This window comes from Pelodiscus sinensis, chromosome 3 (genome assembly GCF_049634645.1).
Source record: "Pelodiscus sinensis isolate JC-2024 chromosome 3, ASM4963464v1, whole genome shotgun sequence".
Classification (NCBI taxonomy): domain Eukaryota; kingdom Metazoa; phylum Chordata; order Testudines; family Trionychidae; genus Pelodiscus; species Pelodiscus sinensis.
This window is the reverse complement of record NC_134713.1, coordinates 194,189,480-194,215,169: the sequence shown is the minus strand read 5'-3', so window position 1 is coordinate 194,215,169 and position 25,690 is coordinate 194,189,480. Positions and strand designations below refer to the sequence as shown.

The 25,690-nt window shown below is 46.5% G+C and overlaps 1 long non-coding RNA gene across 2 annotated transcripts in view; it reads left to right on the top strand.

The window, feature by feature from the left end:
- Positions 1–18,101, top strand: part of LOC142828088 (uncharacterized) — a 75,866-nt gene extending 57,765 nt beyond the window's left edge. Inside the window, exon 4 of one of the 2 annotated variants that reach the window (XR_012903054.1) lies at positions 17,885–18,101. This is a non-coding gene — a long non-coding RNA (uncharacterized LOC142828088). Of the gene's footprint in view, positions 1–2,657; positions 2,798–17,884 lie in introns of those variants that run through there. The other variant, XR_012903053.1, reaches the window with a different exon arrangement.
- The last annotated feature ends 7,589 nt before the right edge of the window (positions 18,102–25,690 follow it).

The window sequence follows — 25,690 nt, the reverse complement described above, 5'->3', positions numbered from 1 at the left end:
TTCTCCACATCTTTCTTGAAATGTGGCGCCCAGAACTGGACACAATACTCCAGCTGAGGCCTAACTAGTGCAGAGTAGAGCGGCAGAATGACTTCACGAGTTTTGCTTACAACACACCTGTTGATACAACCTAGAATCATTTGAGGGCTCTCCAGTTCCCTTCAGAGCCCTGTTACCTCTCTCAAGTTTCGTGGATGAGCCCGACGTACCACCATACCAGACAACCCACCCCGAAGCAATTCTCCTCGGGGGTCTATATCCCAGGCCATTCAGGATTGTCTTGATAGTTTCCCTTCCGCCTTTGCCTCTGATCTCCCATACAATGCTCTGAAGGTTGATTTATACCGCCGGGGACTCTCAACCCTCTCTCAGGGCCCGTGAGTGTCTGTGGGGGAAGGAGGTACGCGCTGTTCTCAGCTGGAGGGGGAACTAAGCAGGCGGCTCGTTTTCCCCTTCACCTCAGTGTTTCCAGAGGCAGGGCTCATCCAATTCTTAGCAGACATTGCACCCTCAGCCAGTGGCTCTCAATTGTTTCGGACGCCAGGCTATTTGTAAGGCTGGACGGCATGGCAGGGCCCAGTGAACAGGGCCAGTGTAAAACCCAACTGGCTCACTAACTATTTCTTACCCACAAAAGATAATCTGCGTGTAACGAGTTGTAAGTAAGTACAGCAGGCACGCCATCACAGCAGCTCCCGTCCTGCAGGGCTGGCTGGGATCAGCAGCTGGCTCCGGGGCCCCGCGCTGTTCAGGTTAGACCTGGCCAAATGTGTGAGACACGCAAATGGCCTCGTGGTACCAGCCAGTCGAATTTGGCCTCCTGGAGCCTCTTCATCATGGCAGGGGATGGTTTGGCCAGACCTGGGCAGTGCTTGGTGCCAGGTACCCCATATACTGGGTAGCCCGGGTACCAGCTCACAATGCCTGGGGCAGGGAACTGAGCCCAGCCCACCTCATGCTGCAGGGCTGAGTGTGGGACAGGCTCTGCAAACCCCTCAAGCCCCAGTGGAATGATCCACTCTCCTCCCGCCCCCGCCCGCACATTTGGGTGACTCATTTTGGATCATCCCTGGCAGGTTGAGAAACCCTGTCCTAGGTCACATGGGCCTTCTGAAGAGGCTACCCCTAATCTGTCTCATCGCACAGCTTCTGCTTCGCTGCAGCATCACTAGCACAGGAGGGCTGTGTCTAGACTGGCCAGGTTTCCCGGAAAATCAGCCGCTTTTCCGGAAAAACTAGCCAGCTGTCTACACTGGCCGCTTGAATTTCTGCAAAAGCACTGACTTCCTACTGTAAGAAATCAGTGCTGCTTGCGGAAATACTATTCTGCTCCCATTCAGGCAAAAGTCCCTTTTGCGCAAAGCTTTTGCACAAAAGGGCCAGTGCAGACAGCTCAGATTTGTTTTCTGTAAAAAAGCCCCGATCGCGAAAATGGCGATCGGGGCTTTTTTGCGGAAAAGCGCGTCTAGATTGGCACAGACGCTTTTCTGCAAAAAGTGCTTTTGCGGAAGAGCGTCCGTGCCAATCTAGACACTCTGTTCCAAAAATGCTTTTAACGGAAAACTTTTCCGTTAAAAGCATTTCCGGAAAATCATGCCAATCTAGATGCAGCCGAGATGTTTAGGGAGACGGTACTCCTGGGAAAGAGCAAACCTGGACCTGCTCCCAGGGCCAGACCCCAGTGGGTGTACCTAGACCCATTCGAGTTACAGCCATTTACATCTGCTGACGGCACGCAGACATTAGCGGAAACCAGCATTCCCTGCAAGCTGAGCGCTTGGGCGGCCATTCAGGAGAGAGTCAGGTGCTGCCCAGCTGATGAGGGGCATGTCTACACAGCAGGGCTAAAGTTGAATTAAGCTACGCAGCTTACGTCAATTGCGTAGCTGAAGTCAAAATAGCTGAATTCGGCTTTTGGTGCTGCCTACACAGCAGGAAGTCAAAGGAAGAACACTCTTCTTCTGACTTCCCTTACTCCTTGTGAAATGAGAGTTACACGAGTTGGAGTAAAAAGTCCTCCAGCTCAACACGGTTTCAAAATAATGGCTTGCTGTGTAGATGCACATTTTGTTATTTCGAAATCATGTCAGTTATTCCAAAATAAAGCTGGTGTGTAGATGTACCCTACCAGAGCACCCACAGTGCCCGCAGCTGGCAGAATGTGTTTCTACAGGTGGTGCACATCAGCACATGCCTTGGTGCATATAACAAAATTTATTCCACACACTCATGGAAAAAAATTAGAGGAAATATTGATGGTAACCTGGGTAATTTTTACCTCCATCTACCATGACTCACTAGGAATTTCCACCAGAACAACAGTCAGCTGCTTCTGGAATGCTAGGGTCTTTGTTTCAGTAGCATTTCCCTATAGGGTCATCACATAGGCATGACGTCATCTCTCTGGGCATGGCTTTGAAATGCCCCCTGGCTTCAGAGGAGGCTGAGGGGATTATCTGAAGCCTGTTCAGGTCAAGGGAAAAATCTTTCCTACTTCATTGAAGCTGGATTATTAGACCCAGATCATTGGAACAGAAGAGGTTTGTGATGGTTAGTGCTGTTCTAGGCCTTCTTAGGTACTTGTATTAGGTATGTATTTTACTAAAAAGTCTCTTGAAGCACCTTTCCTTTCAACACTCTCTTTTCCCTTTTCTTAGAGAGACCTTCCTTAAAGCTAATCCTTACAGAGACCAGTCGTGATACCACTTGCAAGCCACCTCCAATATTTCGTGGCAATAGTAATTTGTTCATTTTCACTCATTCCACTGTCGTCTTTTACACAAAGAGTGCTACGAATTTGCTGAATTTGGTGAGAAAATACATGAACATTTTTCCCACCCAGTTAATTTTCACTCATGTCTATTAATCCAGAAATAAAGATATTCTCTCAGTTTAGTGGACAGAAGCATAACAAGATCCGGTGACTGGGAGTTCTGGTTAAAAGACTTTCAAACTGGAAAGACATGGCTTTTTAAACAGCAATAGTAATGTCCTTCACCAAAGGCTCTTAAGCCAAGTACGCAGTCATACAATAAGAGGAAAGGTTCTCTCATGGGTCACTAACCAGTTAAAAAGTAGTAAAGAAAGGGTAGGAATAAAGGATCAGCTTTCACAGTGCCAAGAGGTAAATAGTTGGGTGTGCCAGGGATCTGTACTGGTACCAATGCTGTTCAGCATATTCGTAAATGATGAAGGAAAAGGGGTAAATAATGGGATGGCAAAGTTTGTAGATGCTACAAAATTGCTCAGGATAGTTAAGCCCAAAGCTGACTGCGAAGAGTTCCAAAGGGATCTCATTAAGCTGAGTGACAGGGCAACTAAATGGCAGATGAAATTCAATGTTGATAAGTGCAAAGTAATGCACAATGGAAAACATTATCTCAACTACATATAAAAAAAAATAATAGGCTCTAAATTAGCTGTTACCACTCAAGAAAGATCCTGGAGTCATTGTAGATACTCTTCCAGACAGCGACCCAGACTTCACTCCTTGAGCTGCACACAACAACTTACTGCAGCTCTGTTCTGCAACTCCTTTTTATGGCCTTCCTGGTCCCTGATTGGCTGGTTCTCCTGCAGACATTCTAGAATCTTTAAGAACTTCTCTATTGCCTTTTTTGGGGGGCAAGTTATGACAGGACCACAAGACCTCCAGTAGGGAACCTCAGGGACTAGTCCACTCCATCACAAAGCAGCAGCCATCAAAGAAGCTAATACAATTTTAGAAATCGTTACGTCTACATTGGCAAGATTTTGCGCAAATACTTTTAACGCAAGCGTTTTTGCGTTAAAGTATTTGCGCAAGAGAGCGTCTACACTGGCATGTGCTTTTGTGCAAGAGATGTGCTTCTGCGCAAAAGCACCCGTGCCAGTGTAGATGCTCTCTTGCGCAAGAAAGATCCAATGGCCATTTTAGCCATCGGGCTTTCTTGCGCAAGAAATTCATGTTGCCTGTCTACACTGGCCTCTTGCACAAGAACAGTTGCGCAAAAGGGCTTATTCCTGAGCGGGAGCATCATGGTTCTTGCACAAGAAGCCCTGATTTCACACATTAGAACATCAGTGTTCTTGCGCAAGAACTCCCCGCCAATGTAGACAGGCAGCATGTTTTTGCACAAACATCAGCATTTCCCAAAGTGTGATCTGTGGCCCAGTACCGGTCCTCAGAAAAAAAATACCGGTCCTCAGAAAAATGTGTGCGCACGATTCTTGGGAGAGAGCCTGCTGCCTACAGCGTGCGTCTGCCAGGCATGCTTCCGGGCGGCAGGGCTAGATCCGACGGGCATTAGGACCCAGGGAGAACGCTGGGTGCACCAATGCAGAACAGGAGCTGGCGCCGGCTGGTAAAGCGGCTGGGATTGGGGCCAGGAGGGGTGGGCAGCCGCACTGATGCTACCTCCAGGGACCACGGAGGTAGCGTGGGCTTCCTGCAGGGACAGGGGGCAGTTCTGCAGCTGTGTGCCAGGTCCTGGAAGTGCGCAGGCTGCTCTCCCTCCTGCCCCAACTGCCAGCGCGGTACCTAAAATGCCGGTCCATCGTGCACTGGGGAGGGAGTGGGGATCTGGGACTGCACCGGCTCTGGTGGCTTGGGCAGCGCGTGCTGCCGTGGGGAGCAGAGGAGCAAGGTGTGCACTGCCCCAGCGGTTGGGGCTGGTGCAGTTCGGGACTTCCCCTCCCCCCGTGCAGGAAGGCATCAGGTGTGCGACGGACCAGTGTTTCAGGTACCGCGCTGCTGTTTGGTAGACCGGGGAGCAGCCTGCGCACTTCCTGGGCCTCGCCTTGCAGCTGCAGGATCCCCTCCCCCCCAGCCAGACCCCCAAACTCCTGCACCCTCACATCCACAAGCCTGTGGCTTGCTCAGCACCTCAACCCTCCACCTGAGCCCAACACTCCCCAACCTGGAGTCCCCCTCCCCAAGCCAGCATCCCCTTCTCCACATCCTCCTGCATCCAAATTCCCTCCCAGAGTTTGCACCTCTCACTCTCTCCTACACCTAAATCCCTCATTCACACCCCAGAGCCTGCACCTCCTGTCTCAACCCAGTTTATATGCGTTTATATTTTTGGGTCACCAAAAAAGGAACTCGGTTTTTTTCAGTACCAACTATATAAAGTTTGGGAAACCCTGGGCCCGACAGTCTAGCCAGCTTTCTATCCATCCTACAGTCCATTTATCCAATCCATACTTCCTTAACTTGTTGGCAAGAATACTGTGGCAGACCGTATCAAAAGCTTTGCTAAAGTTGGCACGGGGGGCTTTGGGAGGACCAGAAAATGTATATGCATATTCATCATTTGCTTAATGAATAGGCAAATAAAGTTACCAGTCCTCCAAAAGCTTGTGAATGGGTTTACTGGGTCCCCAGTATCAAAAAGATTGGGAACCACTAGTATAGATAATAAAACAGAAACCATCATAATACTACTACATAAATTCATGGTATACCCCCACCTTAAATACTGAGTGCAGTTCTGGGCTGTGTCTAAATTACATGGCTCCATCAACAGAGCCATGTAGATGAGGGTTGTAGACAAAGGGAAATGAAGCCGCGATTTAAATAATCGCGACTTCATTTAAATTTACATGGCTGCTGCGCTGAGCCGACAAACAGCTGATCAGCTGTTTGTCGGCTCAGCGCGCTAGTCTGGACGCTCCCGCGCCGACCTGACAGCCCTTTATCAACCTCCCCGTTATGCCTCGTAGGATGAGGTTTACCAGGGAGGTCGATAAAGGGCTTTCATGTCAGCAGGGGAGCGTCCAGACTAGCGCGCTGAGCCGACAAACAGCCGATCAGCTGTTTGTCGGCTCAGCGCGGCAGCCATGTAAATTTAAATGAAGCCGCGATTATTTAAATCAAACAGATCTACATGGCTCCATCGATGGAGCCATGTAGTTTAGATGTACCCCTGGTTACCCCCTCATCTGGAAAGATATATTAGAACTGGAATGAGGGACCAAAATGATTAGGGCTAAGGAAACATTTTCCATAGGAGGCGAGAGTAAAAGGAATGGGAATGAAAAGAGATGACAGAGGGAATAGAGATCTATAAAATCATGACTGGTGTGGAGAAAATGAATAAGGAAGTGGTTTTTACTCCTTCGTGTAACACATGAAATGAAGAGGCAGCAGGTTTAAAACAAACATAAGGAATGTCCGTCTCCAAAGACTCCTAAGCTAAGTACGCAGTCATACGATAAGAGGGAGGGTTCTCTCATGGGTTACTAACTAGTTAAAAAGTAGTAAAGAAAGGGTAGGAATAAAGGATCAGCTTTCCAAGTGCTGAGAGATAAATAGTTGGGTGTCCCAGAGATCTGTACCGGTATCAATGCTGTTCAGCATATTCATAAATGATGAGGGGAAAAGGGTAAATAATGGGAGGGGAAAGTTTGTAGAGGATACAAAATTGGTCCGGATAGTTAAGCCGAAAGCTGACTGCGAAGAGTTCCAAAGGGATCTCATTCCAAAGTCTTCACACAATGCAGTCAAGCTGTGGCTCTAGTTTCCACTGGGTTCAAAAAGGACGAGATAAGTTCATGAAGAACAGGCCCATCACTGGCTATTAGCCGGAGTGGTTGGGACCTGGGACTGGACGATAGGAGATGGACCACATGCTAATTTCTCTGTTCTGTTCATTCCCTCTGGGGCATTGGCCACTGTTGGAAAATAGGACACTGGGCTGGAGAGACCTTTGGTCTGACCCATTCTGCCATTGTTATCCAAACTCTCTATTGGTATGTTGTGAAAATATTCAGCACATTTTCTCTATGGCTTGTAGCACAACATATAAGGCACGTCTCTTTGGTATACCTTTGCCACAGCACTCACTCACTAGGTCACACTTCCCTCAAGAGAAGAAAATACCCTACACAATAAAAAATGGCATATAGAATTACAATTAGTAACCCCCTCCCACTCCGGATATGTAGTACAAAAGAAGGGCAGAAGCAATAGACTTCAAGAGGCTTCAAACTGCTGGCTGAGGTAAGATGGACAAAGAGCTCAAGCAGGAATCAAGATTCAAAGTTTGGCTTTGCCAGCTGACTCCTCGGGCAAATCACTGACTTAATCCAGGCTTCAATCAGGTCTGTGAAGTGAGGATGATAACGCTGGTTTTGTTTGCCTTTTGGGGGGGGGGGGGGGGGGGAAATGTCTATGCTGAAAAAAAAAAAGCCTGTTATGCAGAAGGTTGTGGATTAAGACTAGCTGAAAAATTTCCATCAAACCCTTTTTAAATAGGAAATTGGGTATTTGAAGGATTTTTTTAAAAGTCTACTTTCCCCTGAAAAATAATTCCCCAAAAAACAAAACAAAAATCAGCCCAAAAGTGTTAGATTTCAATCTGGAAATGCTGCCACACTGCCTCGTAGAAGTTATAGTTTGGGTTCCTCATGTCCCCATTCTCTCCTATGGTCTGGGTCCTCAGCCAGACTACATCGCCCATATTGTCAAAAAGTCAGTTTCCTATGGGAAGGAAAGGAAGGAGAACAACCTACTTTTTCCAACCAGCTCTAGTGTGGATTGATCTCATGAACCTCAGGCAAATTATCTTAATTTCTCATGGAAGAAACCGATGGAGAAAAATGCTGCAAAATGACCTGTGAATTTGGGGTGCTAGTACTCCAGCTAGGGAGGAAAAAGCCATCTCCTTGTGTAGATTATAGGAAAGTGAATCTTCACTGAGACTAAATCCACTTGTCTAGACTGTGACTTCCATGATCCGTCCTCCTTGGCAGATAAGCCAGGGAAAGAATTCATCAGCTCTTGTTAGCCATGTGGACCCAGCTGCAAATAATCAATTGAACCTCTGATTGCTTGGTTTGATATCAGGACCCAAAATAATTCCTCTTCTGGTGCACACGGGGACGTCAACTGCAGTGTGGCGTATTCATTAAAATATTGTCGCAGCAGAGCGTCTGCTCAGACTCAGCACGTATCACTCAAAGCTGACCGGTGCGGGGAAGGATGCGAGGTCTGTTCAGTTAATGATAAACAATCCATACCTAATAAAATTAGCAAACACAAACAAGCCGCTAGCATCCAAGCCGCCATCTGAAAGTGAAATGTGTTTTGAATTGACGGCCCTACAGGGAAGAGATACGGTCTGAGAACTGGGCGGAACTTGACACTGCCAAGAACTGCACTCGTTTGAAAACTGTTTATCGGGAGGGTGATTTGGTATTTTTAATTTTCACTCTCAGCAATTGACAGTCACCTGCTGTGAGCTGGACAGTAAAACGTGCTTCCTTTCCAAGTCCCAGGTCCCGCCTCCGCAAGGGGCAGCGTGCGTCACCGCTCCAGCCCAGAGCAGCCTCAGGAAGGAATTGGGACTCGGGAAGAATTGTCACAACCCTCTTCCTGGGCCCCTCTGGAGGATGCAGTTTATGTCCCTGCCTTATGCCTGGCCAGCTGACCTGGGCAGTGAGGAGAGCTAAAATCTGGCATAACGAGCCACTGTAGGAAGCTATTTGCGGAGCATGGCAAGTTTTATTGGTCCTCCAGAACCCAAGGACCGTGCTATGAGTTCTGGAGCGCCATCTACTGGCATTGTACATACGCGCTATGGCGCACTCTGGTGACAGGGTGAGGAAACCAAGCTCCGCCCCTTCCCCACACACTTTTGTTGAAGTGGTGGTGGAGGATGGTCTGGAAGGGAAGGGTTACTCTCCATCAAAGGAGCCCCCTGCCCCTGCTCTTTACCCCCTGTTCAGCTGAACAAAGAAAGGGCACAGCCGCACCTGTTCTGGTGAGATTGTGTCCTACTGGGCTTTTCTCTAGGGCACTGAGAACATGCCAGTTTTGACTCACCACATTGCTCTGAGTGTTCCCTGGGGCTGGCTTCACCTTGGCTTTGGTCCCCAGCTCACCATGGCAGCAGAAGCTCCTGGAAGGGGAGCTGTTTCTCCGCCCGAAGTGGGGAAGGGAGTAAGACGGTGCTGACAGGGTCAGTGTAGTCAGATGGGTGGCTCCCAGCAGCTTTCCAGGAAGACAGCGCTGCAATGAACACCTGTCCCTCCAGCCCTAGTTCTGGTTGTAGCAATGCATGTATAGATCACCCACTTCCATCTGGCCAACTCCCCTCCTTGGGCTCAGGACAAGAGGAGATGGTGATGACACAACTGAAGTGGCATGTCCCCTCCAGCCCATCCCTTAAGGTCTCACATGACCTTCTTATCAATAAACTAGGAAAATGCAGCCTAGAAGTGGCTTCTATAAGGTGGGTGCATAACTGGCTGAATAACCATCCTCGGAGAGTTGTTATGAATGGTTCACAGTCATGCTGGAAAGGCATAACAAGTGGGGTTCTGCAGGGGTCCGTTTTGGGACCAGCTCTGTTCAATATCTTCATCAATGATTTAGATGAGGGCATGGAGAGGATGCTTATTAAGTTTCCAGATGATACCAAGCTGGGAGGGCTTGCAACTGCTTTGGAGGATAGGGTCAGAATTCAAAATGATCTGGACAAACTAGGGAAATGCTCTGAGGTAAACAGGATGAAGTTTAACAACAACAAGTGCAAAGTGCTCCACTTATGAAGGAACCATCTGTTTCACACATACAGAATGGGAAGTGACTGTCTAGTAAGGAGCCCTGAAGAAAGGGATCTAGGGGTCATTGTCGACCACAGTTAAACACAAGACAACAGTGTGATCCTGTTGCAAAAAAAAAAAAAAAAAAACGCAAACATGATTCTGGGATGCATTAATGGGAGTGTTGTGAGCAAGACACGAGAAGTCATTCTGCACTGATTAGGCCTCAGTTGGAGTATTGTGTCCAGTTCTGGGCACCACATTTCAAGAAAGATGTGGAGAAATTGGAGAAGGTCCAGAGAAGAGCAACAAAAATCATTAAAGGTCTAGAGAACATGAGCTATGAGGGAAGGATGAAGGGAGGGCTTGTTTAGTTTGGAAAAGAGAAGACTAAGAGGAGACATAGAATCATAGAATCATAGGACTGGAAGGGACCTCGAGAGGTCATCGAGTCCAGCCCCCCGCCCTCAAGGCAGGACCAAGCTCCGTCTACACCATCCCTGACAGATGTCTATCTAACCTGTTCTTAAATATCTCCAGAGAGGGAGATTCCACCACCTCCCTTGGCAATTTATTCCAATATTTGACCACCCTGACATGATAGCGGTTTTCAGGTATCTCACAGGGTGTCACAGGGTGGAGGGAGGAAAATTGTTCTCTTTGGCCTCTGATGACAATACAAGAAGCAAGTGGCTTCAACTGCAGCAAGGGAGGCTTAGGTTGCTCCTTCTTGCGCAAGAGCCTCTTCTGAAAAAAATGGTGGCTCAGTAGGTATGCAAATGAGGCTCGGCGATATTCCACGCTTAGCCTCATTTGCATATTACTTGCCCAAGAAGCCGTGAGTGTTGACATAGCCCTTGTCTTTCTAAAGCTCTGTCTAGTCAACCACAGGATATGAGTGAAGGCCTAGCTGAGGAAGGCAAGCTCAAGCCCCGCCCATTCTGTTCAAAGCCACACCCCTTCCCTGTGACCGTGACCCATCTAGGGTTGCCAGGTGTCCGGTATTGACCTGGACAGACTGGTATTTTCGCCTCCTGTCTGGTAAAAAAATTCAGCAATACCAGACACCTAAATGTCTGCTATTTTCTGATTTTTTCCCAGCCAGCAGGCGAAAATCCCAGGTGCTAACCTGGTTCTGCACAGGAGCAGTCTGGCCCGGAGCAAGAAGACAAGATTAAGGATGGCTGCCGCAGCCTATTAGGGCCAAAAAACCTCAAAGGCATTTCTTAGAGTGGCCATGCTGGGGGTGGGGGTGGGGGGGGGGGATTTATTTATTTATTTATTTATTTTTGCTTAATAACTCTCAGGGTCCTTTTTTTTTTTTGGCTTAACAACTTTGGTTTCCCCCTTCCCCCCCCCCCCCCCCCAACAGAATTTTCTCCTCTATGGTTTTTTGTTTTTTTTTGAAGGGGGGGGGGCTGTCAATATTTTTGGTTAAACCATCTGGCACCCCTAACAACATCCCCCACCCCACAGCCAGGCCCCGTCCAACCCCAGCCCTCAAGTCCAATCCTTCCTGGCCACCTGTAAGGCTGGGGCTGCCATGCCATGGGATCAGCCCGCCTGGGCAACCAGGCACTGTATGTAGTTTTGAAAAGGCAACGCCTTCCCTTGCCTACATTACCCACCGCCCATGTCACAGGATATGGGCTTGATGCAGGAATGACTGGATGCAATTCTCTGGCCTGGTGTCATATGGGAGGACAGACTTGACCATCATCATGGTCCATGCTGGCCTTGAAATCTCTGAACTCGTGCAAAAAAACCCAACCAACATTGCCAGGAAGATCTGAGACTAAGGTTTCTTCTTAGTTAACTACCCAAAAACAGCCAAGAGGAAGCAGGTAAGTTCATAAAACATTGTTTTCTATGCACCTTAAATATATAGCGTTTGTTCCTAGCGTCTGTTGACAATGTCCCTTTAATGGAAAGCGTTCCTGTTGGCAGTGATGCCTCTGTATACTAGCTGAAAACTCAAGGGGCAGCGAAGCTTACTGTGCAGATTTTTAATTGTCAGTCACTTCCTTGATGTTGCTTTCTGAAGAGCGAAGTTGAATGCATAATGCAACAACGAGTATGACAATTATAGAATTAAACTCATCTTCAGTGCCAGGGTGGAGAGAATACACAGCTGGGTTATTACGGACATGCAGTGCTGTGGACAATGTCTCCTAAATCAATTAATGATAAAAGTCACATATTTTCTCAACCTTAAGTGCCGTACAGCTCCTTTTGTCACGTAACTCATATTGTGACAATTGACATGCAGCCTGGCATGAATCTAAGAAACTAGGCAATCACTGTGAACTCTCCGCTTCAAATACAGACCAAAGCAGAAGCCAGGGCTGGTAGGAACTATGCAAATTCTGAGGAATACATGATTGTTTTGTTGGGAACATTTGAACAAGTTGAACACCATCACAGCAGGATTTTGGAAGAAAACTTATAGCTGCTCACAGACTAAGAAAGATTCAAGGAACAAATCTAATTTACTGGACGACTGACAAAGCATTTGTGTTATCATTCAGATCAAATACATGTCCATGCAGAGTTTTAGTGCTAATAACAAGCTAACAACAACACCTCCCAAAACTCACATTTATTTTTCTACCAGATGTGTTACATATTCATCTCAGAAGCCATGAATGAGGGTCTGAGTGTTAAGACTGCTATATAATCCTGAAATATCTTCTTTAGCTCCCCCCTGCAGCCTTCAGAGCTGTCTCCCAGACCATCTCAGCAAAGAATTAAGCATGTGATTAAATCCATCCTTAGTAAACAAATCACTTAAGCACATTTGTGACACACAGTGCTGTAATAATCTTTGTACAAAATATGCCTTGTGACCTATCATTTGAAAACTAATAACTCACTAGGCAGTAATATCATGGTGATGTGTATGTAGCAACATTATGCGTAGAGTTAGAAAATCCTTCCTGTATGATATTGGAGGCACATGTTCAAACTATCTTGTTTTCCTGCTCCGGGCCAAACAGCTCCTCTGGAACCAGGTAAGCACCCAGTATTTTTGCCTACTGGCCGGGAAAAAAAAAAAAAAAAAAAAAAAAAAAAAAAAAACAGAAAATGCTGGACTGCAAAAATACAGGCCTGTCCAGGTCAATACCGGAAACCTGGCAACCCTATGTGTTTCCCTCAATTTGCATATATGAGGTAAACAGAATCTTCATACAGTAAGAAGGAGAAGAAAGAAGACAAAGAAAATCTGCATTTCAGCATAAACAGGTGAAAAGAAACCACATGAAGCCTCCCTCCTCCACCAGATTTTACATCTCCTTGGTCTCAGCTACACAGAGCTTTTTGTAAGGGTCGCTCTCAGGAAAATATATTTCAACGGGTGACTGAACTATAAAAGGGAGGGGCAAAAACATCCTATGTTCTCTCTCTGGCTACGTCTAGACTGCATCACTCTGTTGACAGAGGGATGCAGATTAGGCGCATCAAAATTGCTAATGAAGCTGGGATTTAAATATCTGGCACCTCATTAGCATAAACATGGCCGCTGCTTTTTTTCGACACGGGGCTTTGTCAACAAAAAGCAGTGGTCTAGACACGGATCTCTCGAAAATAAACCCTTTTCCGACAGATCCTGTCTACCTCATTTTTTAAAAACATCATTTTTTGAGGTTGACAGGATCTGTTTATTTTCGACAGATCCGTGTCTAGACCGCCACTTTTTGTCGACAAAGCGGCGGCCATGTTTATGCTAATGAGGCACGGGATATTTAAATCCCGTCTTCATTAGCAATTTCGACGTGCCTAATCTGCATTCCCCTGTCGACAGAGGGATGCAGTCTAGACATAGCCTCTCTGTTCACTTAAGACCAAAAAAAAAAAAAAAAAAAAAAAAAAAAAAAAACAGCCTTTGGGGACACATCCTGGCTGGTAAGTGTGGTCAGAAAAGTACTGAGGACACATGGCAAGGGACTTCATCTTGAACCAAGTCTAGTTTGGTGAATTCAGAAAGCATTTTATCCTTATTTCTCTTGTAACTATTTCTTACTTGCAGTCACTTTAGAATCTCTCTTCATTTAAAAAAAGCTGGGTTTATTTTTTAATTGACATTAACGCCGTACTGTGAATTGTTTAGGTAACTCCATTTAAGGTAACAGATTGTTGTATGTTGATCCCTTTAGAGGGGAGACAGACCTAATATAGCGAGACTGTCCAGGAAAAGGCTGGACAGTGCAACACACTATTTGGGGGGGAAAACTTGAGACTGAGGTGTTGGGGTCACTCTGCAAATGGGAACCAAGGCGAGTGGCAGCCAGAGTGTGGCTGGTGTTTGTTGACAAGTTGCTGGGGTCAGATCTGCTGGATTAGGGCTGGGGCTATACACAGACATTCAGGGAGTGACCTGTTTGGCTGTTTGAGGAGCCCAGCGTAGGACCTACAGCAGCAACGCATTGTGAGGCATCCCAGGTTGCAGGCCAAGTGATAACACAGCTGAGCACTTGGGCGGCCACCCAGGACAGACTCAAATGCAGCCCAGCTGATTAGCAGAGCATCTGCAGCTGGCAGCATGCACTTCTGTTGGTGGCGCACATGTTTCGGTGTACAAAACAAAATGTATTCTGCCCATGGACGGAAAAAATGAGAGGGAACATTGGATGGCACCCTGGAAGGCCATAGCATCTTTAACGTCAAGCACATGCTTAAATCTCGTCAAAATCAATAGGATTTATGTGCATACTTTGCTGAACTGGTACCCTAAAGAAAGCAGCCCTGAGCAGAACCAGAACTTGCATTGTGGACGTTTTCTCTTTGACTTCAAATGGAAGAGGATTAGGGAACCCTTAGCAAATCTCTCTTTTGAGTAAGTGACTAGCACAAAAAGCATTAAGGAGAATGCTTCTTCTTGGCCATAAATCTGTGCTCATCGCCTCCAGGTCTGATTGCACAGACTGTGGAACACAGCTTTATTACATCTCATTTGCTTTCATATTCTGTACTGTTTTATATCATGGTAGAAAATAAATACGCAGCTCCACTGGGATAGTAAAGTGATGCACACCTAGCCACTGATGAAATGAGGCTCTAGATATTAGTGGTCATGAAAAAAAGGCAGTAGCATCTCCCACTATGGATAGAGTCTTCTTACTCTCCTTCTAGGATGTAACACCTTGCTCCAACATGGCATTTTCTACCAGTTCAGCTCAAAAAACTTTACACAAGAGGCAAGTGCCATTATCCTATTTTACTGACACACAATGAGGGCTCCACCCACTAGGCTACACTGCATTGTTTTTTATATTTGGCCACACGGCAAAGAAATTGCAATATTGCTTTAACTGGATCGATGTGTATGTAACCTACACAAACACAAGTTTGTCACCCTCTAGAGCAGTGATTCCGAAGCTTTTCAGCATCACGCCCCCTTTTGGGATTTTCGAAAATCCCTCACGCCCCTCCCCCAATAGCAAAACATGTTGAGCAAAAAAAAAAAAAAAAGGAAGTGACCGGGGGGGCTGGGTTGCCTCATGCCCGCCCTGGAATTTCTTCATGCCCCCCAGTTTGGGAACCCATGCTCTAGAATCATGCCTCTGAGAAGTAGGAGTCTGCTATCTGAAGATAGTCACTTCTGCAGCAACATTGAGACTTACTAATAACATTACATTAATCGATTACAACTTAGATTACTACAAACCTGCCTTTACCTTTATTGAATTTTAGGAGATGCTTATAATTACTCTCATCCACATGAGCCTCAGAGAATATTTTAAGTCAGTCTTCTGGTTTGGGGAACTTATTTTAGTGAATGTAAAGTTCAGTTTAGTTAAAAAACTAAGAAATCTGTTTTCAGGAAGGCTACATCTACACTGCACGATTATTTCGGAATAAGCTATTGCAGAAGAAATACTCTGAAATACCTTATTTCGAAATAGCGCATCCGCACTGCAGGGTTGCCTGGAAATTAATCCAAGGCAGGCTCCTCTAATGCTGATGCGCTACCTCGATTTACAGCCCCAGGAAGCACCAGGGAGGAATTACCGTGAATGGCCCAGAGGGAGGAGCTATTTCAAAATAGCAGCAATGGAACATCTACACTACCGCTACTCAAAGAGGTGTTATTCTTCGTGGAATGAGATTTACAAACACTGAAATAAGCCGCCTATAATTTCAAAATAACAGGCTAGCTGAGTAGAAGCTCACATAGTTATTTCAGAATAAGACATTCTTCCAAAATAATGCTGCTGTGTAGACATACCCTTATTGACTTACACAAAAAACATCAAAGAGAATGCCTCTCTTTGGCCATAAATCTGTTTTCATCACCTGCAGGTCTGATTACACAGACTGTGGAATGCAGCTTTATTACATCTCATTTGCTTTCTGCATGGTTGTATTTTCTATTACAGTAGAAAGAGCTCTAAATGAATGTTATTTTTGCCTAGTTTAGCTGCCTTCAGTTGTGGCTGAAGATGCTGATTGTAATCTTGAGAACTCTGGTTAAGTGGCACATGACCAACAAATGTGTCTTTTCACAGAGCAGGACACCTCTTTACTAAGAGATAGGAGGATATGGTGTCCCCGGGATATTTCACAGAGAAATGGTACATAGGACTTGGTCTGTCAAGGCCACAAAAGCTAAGCCAGGAGATTCTTATCATTCCTTCACCCCAACCTCTCTTCAAAGACAAAAACCTCCGGTGCCGTGGATGCTTGTGCAAACATGGTGTTCTCAGGTGTGCAATGATACCCCAGCACAGCAAAATTGTGTATGACAAATTTGCTTTCCAACAATAAAGGATTCAGGCTGTTCTCATTATACAATCACCAAATAGTAGCTCAAAAAGGAATAGAAAGACAGGGGAAAAAAAACCCCACAATGGAGATCACAGCTCAGATTCATTAAAAAACAGGAGAACAGTCCAAGATTTCCCTGAAAGGCACCACAAAGATTTACTATCTGTTTGGCTTCCACCACCTCCTTAGTCAGGTCTTCTAGGCTGCATAAAGTATGCATGAGTAATAAAAATCATCTGAATTTTGCCAGGACCTCTTTGCAGAGCGAGGATCCATGAAATAGATTTGGATAAGAAAGGTCTCGGGATTCACTCCAGATTGAACAGTCATCTTCAAATGCTGGGGGGTCACCAGAAGTGACCAAAGTGTTGCCAAAAGACAGCATGGGACTTGAGCGGAGAACGCACATAGAGGTATCTACGTCTACATGTCCCACCCCAAAACAACGGATAGTAACCTCAACAAAGCCCCACTAATGTAAAATTCCCGCGGCCTTAGATGACTTATGAAAGCCAGACTGCACTTAACCACACTTACTAATGAAGAAAGCTCAACTTACTAATGAAGAAAGAATCAACTGTAGCTGGCGAGCTCCCAGACAGACATGCACCCTGGTGAAAACAGCTGTCACCTTGCCCGATGAAGATAACATGCACCTAGCATGTTCTCCTGGACGTATCGTAACTGCAGCAACTAAAATAGTACCGAGAAGTGGGAATGGACTGCAGCTAGGAACTGCAAAGAACGACGAACCATCAGGACCTATAGGCTGGCTCTGTGCTCATCTCAATTCTCTATGCAGGGCTGGAAATTCTACCTTTGCCCCTCTGCATGCAGAACCAGGTGGTAAAATGGTGACAGTTTTGCCCTGTGGCTGCAAGGCGTGAAAGACGGCAGATGGATTGTCCTAGCTTGGGAATCCCCATGAATCATAGAAACATAGAATCCTAGGGCTGGAAGAGACCTCAGAAAGTCATTGAGTCCAATCCCCTGCCCAAAGCAGGAACAACCCCAACTCCATCATCCCAGCCAGGGCTTTGTCATCCAAGACTTAAAAACCTCCAGGGATGGAGATTCCACCCGCTCCCTAGGGAACCCAGCCCGGTGCTTCACCACCCATCTAGGGAAATAGTTTGTCCTAATATCCAACCGAGACCTCCCCCACTGCAACTTGCCCATTGCTCCTTGTTCTTTCATCCATCACTACTGAGAACAGCCTCTCTCCATCCTCTTTGGAACCTCCCTTCAGGAAGTTGCAGGCTGCTATCAAATCCCCCCTCCCTCTTCTCTTCTGCAGACTAAATAAGTCCAAATCCTTCAGCTTCTGCTCGTAGGTCAAGTGCTCCAGCCCCCTCATCATTTTGGTTGCCCTCTGCTGGATCCTCTCCAATGCGTCCACATCCGTTCTGTAGTGGGGGGCCCAGAACTGGACACAATACTCCAGATGTGGCCTCACCGAATAAAGGGGAATAATCACTTCTTTAAATCTGCTGGCAATGCTCCTCCTAATGCACCCTAATATGCCATTCGCCTTCTTGTTAGAAGGACCCTGTTGACTCATATCCAGCTTCTCATCCATTGTAATCCCCAGGTCCTTTCGTGCTGAACTGCTACATCGCCATGAGAAGAGGGCCATGCAGGAGGGAGCCAACTGGAACGCTAGGCTGATGGGATGACAAGCTCTATGGAAACAGGATGGCTGAGTCCTGCTCCCTCATGCCCTTGTGGAGTGGGCTGAAGATGCCAGTTCCCTGCCATGTTCTAAGTACCACAGTTCCCCGGTGACTGAAACTCTCGTTTCATTTTTAATGATCGCCAGACTTAAGGGGGGGGGGGGGAATCCTTTTAAAAGTCCCTTTGTTGGTGAACGTGATTCATTTCTCCTTTGAACTAGCTGTGAGAAGTGCTGTCTGGTGGCATTTTTAGGCACCACCCCTCACCATTACAGCCGCGGTCCCATGAGTCACCGCTCCAGGGGCGTCCGTGACATTGAATGGCAGAGCTGTGGGATGCCATAGAAGAGGCTGCTTCACGGAGCTGTTTCAATGGCCTGCCTGGCGCGCTGGCGTCCCAGCCGGGCTGGCTTTCATAACGGCAGGTGTGTCTCTTGCTGCGTGTTTAACTAATGGCTTCCCACGAGAAAGAACATAAGCACGGAGCCAAAAGCTTTTCCTCCCCCCTGTGCTCTGTTCAATGCATTTACCTGCTCTCAGAACAGTTATTGGTACACACAAAAAAAGAGAAATATATTTTAAGAATGAGGTCGAGCGGCAAACTTAGGAATCATGGACTTAGACTTATGCAGCCTCCCGCCAGGAGATCGGTCTTTGTAAAGTTGTGTGGGAGAGAGAGATTTTCTCCCGGATAATATCAAAGTCTGAGCCAGCTCTGGGTCTTGGAGGGACTGCTTGGCTTGGAACACCTTCCATCCCTGGGTCTTGTCTCTTGCTCCTTGGATCAGTAGGGGCTGGCAAGGTTGTGTGGGCAGAATGCATGACCTGGGGTACACACAGGGGCAAATATTCTGTCCAACTAAGGAATGGGAATAGGCATTTCTGGTGTTATGGACAAAGCTTGGAATTGCATTAAGGACATAAGAACGGCCAGACTGGGTCAGCCCAAAGTCCCACCTAGTCCAGTGTCCTGTCTGCCCACAGTGGGCAATGCTAAGTGTCCCCAGAGGGAGGGAACACAACAGGGAATCATCAAGTGATCCCTCCCCTGTCACCCATTCCCAGCTTCTGACAGAGGCTAGGGACCATTCCTGCCCATCCTGGCTAATAGCCATTGATGCCATGAATTTATCCAGATTAATCATTTAGAGGATGTCTAGACATCTACATGGCTCCGTCGACGGAGCCAAGTAGATGAGTTTACTAGACACAGGGAAAAGAAGTGGCGATTTAAATAATCGCCGCTTCATTTATATCAAAATAGCCACCACGCTGTGCCGATCAGCTGTTTGGCGGCACAGTGTGGTAGTCTGGACGCACTGATTTCTCACATGAGATCGTCAGTGTTCTTGCAGAAATTCAAGCGGCCAGTGTAGACAGCCAATGGCCCCCAGCCACTCTGATTTGATGCTTTGATTGTTCCAAAATCTCAGAAGAAAACAGGAAATGGCAAGAGTATGCAGATGCTTTGCTGCGGTAGCTCCCCACCTGGGCTCCTCAAACAGCTGTAGGTCACCCTTGGGGTGGCTGTGTATAGCCCCAGCCCTGATCCAGCAGCTCTGACCCCAGAGCTGTGTTGGCAAACACCAGACACACTCTGGCTTCCACCAGCCTCAGTTACCACTTGCAAGGTGACCACCACACCCTTCCTGTCCTGGATTTTCCCCAGCAAGTGTGTTCCACTCTGTCTAGCCCTCTCTTAGACGCTAAAGAGAGATTAGGTCCATTGCTCCTTGTCAGAGCTGTTCCCTGCTCTGGCACTCCGAGTGTCAAAGGTAGGGCCCACAGGAGACCTTAAATAACTTGCCTCTAATAGGCTCAGCTTACACAAACTCCCCAGAGTCACAGAGTAACAGACTTCGGGAGGTAGCTGCCACCACCAAGTGAAACAAGAGGTGGCAGTTTCCTTCCTGGGTTCAAGAAGAAAGGTAACATTTCTTCCAGAGGGGTATCCCCACGCTCTTTTACCACAAGAGAGGTTGGAAAAAAAAGAAGCCAAACTGCAGTCTTAGGCTTGCTTACACAGACCTCCTGTTCCCTTCCAGGACACAAGAATCAAACCATCGCCTTAAAAAGGTGAGTTCATTAACAAAACACAAAGACATACTTGGGAAAGCAGACTTGGTTGCTAGGTGTTACAGAACAACTAAGAAAAGGAGCAGATTAAAACACAGAGGGCATGGCTTAAATAGTGCATTGGGGGAGAGCACATGGATTTTACACAGAGAGGGTTTACCAGACAGCAAAATAAAGACAAAAAACCTGATCACAACTAAATACATGTTTTCCCTCTACTCTCGATCCGTGCTGATCCGTACTTCAAGGCCCAGTTCACTCCCATGTCCAATATTTCTTATAGGCATGATAGTTTTGATTATTGCATCTGCTCCCTCCAGCCCTTAACTGAGAATTTTTTCACACAAAGAGAACAGGCAAAGTATCTATATGCAATTCAGATTTCAGCTCTGTATCCCATTGGTTCTTCTAGCCCCCTGCCAACACCCTTGCTAGCTACCGAAGTGTTACCCTTTAGTCACTGGGTACAGGCCAGAACTCCTCCTTTCCATCACACCCCTCTAAGGGGATCAACATACAAGAGTTTGCTACCCTCATGGGAGTTACTCAGTGGCTGTGTCTACACTAGCCACTTATTCCAGAAAATCAGCCGCTTTTCCGGAATAACTTGCCAGCTGTCTACACTGGCCCCTTGAATTTCCGGAAAAGCACTGACGCTCTAATGTAAAGTCATCAGTGGTTTTCTGGAAAAACTATGCTGCTCCTGTTCAGGCCAAAGTCCTTTTCCGGAAAACTGTTCCGGAAAAGGGCCAGTGTAGACAGCACAGATTTCTTTTCCACAAAAAAGCCCTGATCGTGAAAATTACGATCGGGGCTTTTTTGCGGAAAAGCGCGTCTACATTGGCACGGACGCTTTTCCGGAAAAAGTGCTTTTCCGGAAAAGCATCCTGCCAATGTAGACACGCTTTTTCCGGAAATACTTATAATGGAAAACTGTTCCGTTTTAAGCATTTCCGGAAAATCATGCCAGTGTAGACGTAGCCACACAGTTCAGATTATACAGGTTGAGCGTCTCTAGTCCAGAACTCTCTGGTCCAGCAACATCCGTGGCCTGGCATGATTTTTCATGGCTGTCACCAAGTTTCCCACGGTCCCATAAAGTTTGTTTACAGCCACCAGCCCTGGTGCTCAGTTCTGTGCTGCTATTTAGCACTAATTGACCCCAAAATGTCTTCTGAGAGCCCAATAAGCCATGGAAGTGTTAGTAATGCCGCTAGACAATATTGACCTCCCGTGGTTCGATAAATGCTCTGGTTCGGCACCAGTCAGGTCCCAAGGGTGCTGGACTAGAGAGGTTCCACCTATACTGGATTAGTGTTAAACAAACTTGTTTTACTCTTGAATTCACTACAAAGAGAGCCATTTTAAGTGAGAACGAGTCTAAGGCACCAAAGTCAGAAGTGGCTGCAAGAGAAATACAAATAAAAGTGCTTTCTGAATTTAACTAGACTTGGTTCACAGTGAAATTCTGCCTCCAGATTCCCAGCAACATTGGGGCCAGGATCTGCTCTCAAAGCCCAATGGCTGTTTCTTTTATCTTCTGAAGTGAAAAGGAGAGATAAGCAGGGGAGGGGGGTGATTTTGCCCCTCCCTTTTAGTCACCCTCTAAAAATGCATTTTCTTGATCGTTAGCCCTAGATATAGTTCATTCCCAGTGGGAGGCTGGCCTCCAGGTGTCTTGGGAGTGAAAAAGGTTCCAGGTTGTTTTTGGCTAAGATGCGGTTCTGTTTGTTCCTGCCCAAGAATGGTCTCTTGATAGGCGATAGCCCATTTGCTTTGCTGACACCTGGCTAGAGGCATCAGCTTGTCCTTTATCTCTGAGAAACAGGTTCGCCCAGTCCCTCGATTTGTCTGATACATGCAATTCAGTCATGATTTCAGCTTCCGTTTATAACTTTATTTGTAAAGTTACGCTGTGCATCTCGCCGGGATATTATTGGCTAGTGAGTTATTTGCTTTCAAAAGAGAGTCTGTGATGGAGGCACCCGTGGGGGATCAATACAGGGGTGCCTTCCATCACAGGCTATGTCTAGACTGCATTGCTTTTTCAGGATACCAGAGAGGTATCCCAAAAAAGCAACACCGTGCCCAAGGAACGTATGCGCTTTTTCGAAAAAAATTTCAAAAGAACAGATGCGCTCTTTCGCCATCCCTGTAAACCTTGTTCTACGAGGAATAAGGGATGGCTTGAAAGAGCACTTTCTTTCGCAATTTGGTGCCATGTAGATGCGCTAAATTTTGAAAGAGCCTCTTTCGAAAGTAAATCGAAAAAAGATACGCAAATTGTGTATCTTTTTCCAATTTAACAACGCAGTCTAGATGTAGCCACAGACTCATCTAAAGCGGGATGATGGGAATCTACACAGAGTACAAGGCAGAACCTATGATTAAAGATGGACACACATGTAACACCACCAGGCAGATTTGAACCTGGGACTTCTGGAGTCTCGACAGCTTGAGCTATAAAGCCAGCTGGCTCCCAGCTGAGGCTGTAGAGCTCCCTTGGCCTTATCTGTTGCTGTAAGTGATCTAAGTGCCACTACATGGGACAGTGAACCACACTAGGCGTTGTGTGTGTTACACACATTTACTACTTGCTTCTGATTCGGTAGTTACGTTTTGGGGAGGAAAAGCAATGAAGTGTTTGCCAGGTACACCGAGGCACACTGCACATTTAGATATGGCTAAAGTAGAACTAGGTTGTGGCAGGACTTAAAAGCCTGATAGCCTTGAATTAAGACTCAAACGTACAAACATCCCTGTCACCTTCAGAAGGTGAAAGGGAAAGCAGTAATCGCAGGGGACTAGGGATGGCGGTTTGATGGATTAATTTATACATGCTGTGGCTCCCAGCTAGAGCTGAGGACAACAATTAATTTTCCAAGGCATTTAACAGGCTGAAGGGTGACTTAATCAGCTTGCAAAGCCAAGTATTGCCGGACAGCCTCCTCTTCCCTGCATGCAGTCAGAACACAGCAAAAGTGCAGGCTCCATTGTTTGAGATTCCTAGTAATTCCAATGCCCTAATCCTCCTTTGGCCTGCAAGATTAAAGTGCAAACAAGACTCCCTGCTCCCAACTCCCCCTTTGATGGATACAAGCGAGTGTACCATAATGTCCCCACGAACTGTGCAGAACAAATCTGAATTACGTTTGATCTGCTGGAACAAAGGAGGTTAGTGGAGACAGATAACTGACTGGAGCTGTCAGAAGGCACAAGGTTTCTCTTGGCTCTAGCAAGGCTCAATCCCTCTAAAGTCAGGGCGTTCTCAGGGAGCACTCCAGAAAGCCATTTGAAACAAAGATTCTCTCACCGAGTTAAGGAACTGACTTCAAAACGACGGGGGACAACCGGGAAGGAGACAAACAGAAGCAAAGATTAACTGGCCCCCTCAAGGCAGAGTATAAATAGATCAGCTACTGTACTGAAGACTAGAACTAGAGATTTTCATTTGATTCATCAAGCGATTTGTTCAGCCCTGGAAGCCAGAAGTAGAAATGCAGGCAGCAATGAATTCCGATGTGAGCCGTGTGCCTTAAAACGGAAAGAGCTGCTCTCTGCAAACCTTCATTGCAATTATTGCTTGAATCTCAACCCAACGGGCACCCATTCTGCACTCACTTGCTCTGGTTTTATGACGGTGTAATCAGGCTGAGTTTATCAGGGTGACTCTTGATTTATCCTGGCCAATGGGCCCAGTGCAAAGCCAACTTGAAGTCAACGTCAGTGAGCTTTGGCCCAGGGCCTTGAGAGAAAAAAAACAGGCCCAATATTGGAGTACAAGTCTGCTTTGTAAAACGAAAGAGCCTTTTCTCGCTCCACACATCTGCTCCCGGTGCTCTGAGTTGTGTCTCTTATTGAGGGAGGAGAAAGGTAAGCGTTTAGTGCTTTTGATTGCCGGGAGCCCCAAAGAAGCAAAAGTGCTAGGGGAGAGCAGGCCGGATTCTATTGCTTTTTGTTCACTAGCAGAAACGCCAGCTCCCGGGGCAAAGAGTGTCCTCATGTCTCTTGTACAACTCCACTGGAGACAATCAGTTACGCCACTGCCGTTCCGCGGCCCATGCGGGTGCAACTGGGGGGCATTGAGATTTTGCCTCTTTTTCCTGTTGGGGATGATATGAGGGAGTGAAAGAAGCCAGCCTGGTTTTTAGATCCTAGGGGGGAATTTGCAGGCCTAGCGTGAGAACAGTCAAATGGGGATAGATCCTCAGTCAGCGTAAATCATTGGATCTCAGTAGCTATGATGATTTACCCAAATTATTTAGAACTAGAAGATTAACCCGGCGTTGCTCAGGTCCTCAACTCAAATACGTTCTGGTTTTCTTCATTTAAAATCACGGTTCTGGGGCGGGGCTGGCAAGGAGCGGTTCCTAAATGGGCTTAAAGCAAGGTCAGGGTTTGGCTGTGCCAGGTCAATGGGATGTGCCTGGAATTCAACTGTTTCTCCTAAAACGGGAAGGGAGGGGGTCTGGAAGGCAGTGTTTCCTGCTGTGCTGCCATGCAGCTTACAGGAAACACTGCCTTCCAGACCCCCTCCCTTCCCGTTTTAGGAGAAACAGTTGAATTCCAGGCACATCCCATTGACCTGGCACAGCCAAACCCTGACCTTGCTTTAAGTTATGATAAAAAGAAGCTGCCTACTGGATTTGGTGGTGCTAGCTCTTCCCATTTAGGAAGCAGTTCTTGAAGAAAAACTCATGGACACAGGAACTCTTGAACAAACAAACTCACATGGACACACAGACAGTTTCTAAAATAGAATAGATTTTGATCTGGAAACCAGAGAAGCAATAGATATGTAATCTCACAATGAAGAGTTTACAGCAGCATTGTCTGGAATACATACCATTGACACAAATGGACATGCCACACATGGAACGAGCCGGAGAGATTTGCATTTCAGAGACGACTGGACTGAAGAGTACACACTTACTACAAAAAAAATTGTGGTCTTAACTCAGGCTAACTACACGGCATTAGCTAACGCCCATTAAAACTCTCAGAGAGGTCACTGTTAGTCTGTAACTGGAAAAAACAATGACTGGTCCTGTAGCACCTTGGGGTTCATCTAGACTACACTAAAGTGTCGAAAGGGATGTACAAATTCCACGGGAATTAAAGTAGTCAAGACACACGTTTTTCAGCAACCGTCCTCCCCTTTTTCAAAAAGCTACATAAAGCTCATTGAGGAAAAATGACTTTTTGAAAAAGGGAGAGGGGGTTGCCGGGAAAAAAAAACTCACATCTTGACTACTTTGACATCGGAAGAAGATATACAAATTCCCATGGAATTTGCATAAAGATATGCATATCCCCTTTAGACACTTTAGTGTAGTCTAGATGAGCCTCTAGAGACTAACAAAAATGTATCATGAGCTTTCGTGGGCACAGCCCACCTCTTCAGATGACTGGACCAAGGGGCCATTTTTTGTACCTTTGGACCCCTTGCTCCATTCACTGTCTACATTCTTTGTTAGTCTCTAAGGGTATGTCTACACTACAAAGTAAATTCGAACTAACAGACGTTAGTTCGAATTAACTTTGATAGGCGCTACACTAGCGCTCCGCTAGTTCGAACTTAATTCAAACTAGCAGAGCGCTTAGTTCGAACTAGGTAAACCTCATTGTACGAGGACTAAGCCTAGTTC